The sequence below is a fragment of the Cyprinodon tularosa genome, unplaced genomic scaffold, assembly GCF_016077235.1.
Source record: "Cyprinodon tularosa strain WSP-4 unplaced genomic scaffold, ASM1607723v1 ctg146, whole genome shotgun sequence".
NCBI lineage: Eukaryota > Metazoa > Chordata > Actinopteri > Cyprinodontiformes > Cyprinodontidae > Cyprinodon > Cyprinodon tularosa.
This window is the reverse complement of record NW_024038287.1, coordinates 1-2,638: the sequence shown is the minus strand read 5'-3', so window position 1 is coordinate 2,638 and position 2,638 is coordinate 1.

Genomic DNA, 2,638 nt, shown 5'->3' with positions numbered 1-2,638 from the left:
TTACTACCATGTATCTTTACGGCAGGCTTCTTTGTCAAAGAGGAGCTGTGAATGAAGGACTGTAATACAGCAGAGACCGAGGATGATCTGGGAGGTGTCTTTGCTCAAAAAGTTCAGGCTAAGTCCACAGTTATTTTGAAATCACTACTGTAGCTTTAAAGGATGACAAACAGATTGTTTAACAAATATAAATGCAGAAAAGTGTGTAATCATTTTCGGCTCGACTAAGTTTGTGATGATCACCTAAAATGGGACTTAAATTTGAGGATGTTTGTAAACTTCACTTTTCCTCTCCTACCCAACTAGATATAGGTCTGAGCTTTGACTATGCCGTTATGACAAATGATTAAATGCCATGATGTAAATCATTCCATTTTAGCTCTGGCTGTATGTTTCAGTTTGATGTCCAGATGGAGGGGGAACCCCTGAGCCTCTTATCTTTGGTTTAACCTCCAGCAGGTTTTTTACAGAATTGCTCAGTATTTATCTCCATCTATCATCCCATAATTCCGATCTGTTTCCTTGCCTAAGCTAAGGAAAGGTATTTCCACAGCATACTGCTGCCACCACCATGTTCGCATGTGAAAGTTATGTTCAGGGTGAGATGTAATGTTTGGCCTAAACATTTTATTTTGATCTCGTCCCCTAAACCTGAGCGGTGGTTTTGTGCAGCTCCTCCAGATTTTCCCCAGACTTCTTTGCTGTTTCTCTGATTAATACCATCCCCAGCCCTAGAGCCCAATGGGTTGGTAGATTTGCTTTTTGTAGCACTGTGGCCTTGCAGCCAGAAGGTCCTGGGTTCAAATCCTGGCGTAGGGTCTTTCTGCATTAAATCCTTACATTAGGTCCCCCATAACCCTAATGCACAGCCAGTGGACAATGGATGGTTCTACTGAAAAATGTGTTGAGAATTTTTTTCAAGCTACTGCAGCAATACCTACCTGAAGTCACTTAGGCTGTTTTATCAGTAACAATAACAGAAACTAAAGAGTCCTGCAGATAATTCTGGTGAATGGTGAACTGTAAACTGAACTGAATTCACAAGATCTAGTTTGAGTTTAACCTTAAAATGTAATAAACCTAAGCAACAGTTTATTACATTTCAAGGAAAAACTTTGAGTCTTTAAGTTCTCCTGTCATAATTAGGATAATCTTTCTAAAGCCAACTTTAGGCCTCCTTGTGCACCATTAACTGATTGATAAAATGCTTAATCAGATACTGACAGAAGCACTCTGCTACACTGCTAAAGGATCGAAGATTGATGTATGTTTCTTAAATACTCATCTTTTAGTTTAGAAGAAAAGTCTAGAAGCTCTCAAGCTGTATATTTTTTGGGTTATTGCAATTAGGCTGGTGTAGCTGTAACCTGCATCTATTAAAAGTGCTTTTCAGTTTGTTTTACGTTGCCATTTTCTGCCAAAGCAAGCGGCTGGCCAGCTAATCACTAGTGAAGCATTCTTAAGGAAGTTTGTCAGGGAACATTAGCTTGAAGAAAATTAGCTTTCTGACAGACTGCTCTATATTACAGCCTTTAAGTGACTTCACTGGGAAAGGGAGCAAGGGAAAAGGCGTGTTTCTGTGGTGTTTTGTAAATACAGGGAAGAGCGATATGCTAACCAGAGGGATGAACACTAAAACAAACATGTTCTTTTGTCAGTAGGAAGAAGATTCACTTGTCAAACTATTCATTAATGATTTCAATGAATGAAAGGGAAAATAAATGGATTCAAAGTGAAGGTCTAAGATGGACAGCACTTGAAATTATTCATTCAAGAGTTCTGGTATTTTCAACAGAATAGAGAGAAATAAAGTAAAATGATTGTACTGGAACTAACAGGCACCCTACATTAAAGTGGAACATTTTCCTTTAGTGCTAAAAGCTTAAACTGAAATCTAATATCCGACTATCGAGAAGTAAAAAATATATTCTGAGAAACTTACACATTACACAGCAGTGTAAGAAGTAAAATACATCATGTTTTTGCTTTTGTTTGGTCCCACTTCAGAGTTGTATGACCTCAGCAAATATAAAACATTGTTTTTAATTATATATTAATTATTTGTCAAGTGAAAAACCATCTAAACTAGAAAAAGCTGTTTCGGAGAAACATCAAAGTGGGAATGCTTTTGCTGAATGAAAAAAGCTGAAATTAACTGCAGAACATATAAAAATGTGATAGGAAGTCATTAGAAACTTCAAACTGCAGAAAACAATTGAATCATCTGAAGATTTTATAGGGTAGAAACATCCGGCAGTAAAATGGCAGAAACAAACTCATCTTAAAAGCTGCACAGTCAAACCATACATGATATCAAAAAATGTTGATCAGCATAAAGAAAACAGTGTCATCATTTGAGGATTGAAAATTTACAAACCTATGTGCAAGACTAACCATGAGAAGCAGAGGAAGGACAGAGAGAGAAGCTTATAGAAAGAGAGCTAATACCACTTAAGGAGCTGAATTTATCAAAAAAAAAACTAAACTGCATAATACGAGCCGCTGTGGTGATGAAAGCACCATTGGCAGGCTTAGGCTGCATGTTACTAGGTTAGCAGATGCTTTATTACAGTGTAAATCTTAGAGCCTTATTAAGAAATGTAAACTGAGGTGTGTGGTCAACAGGCCTTGGTAGTGT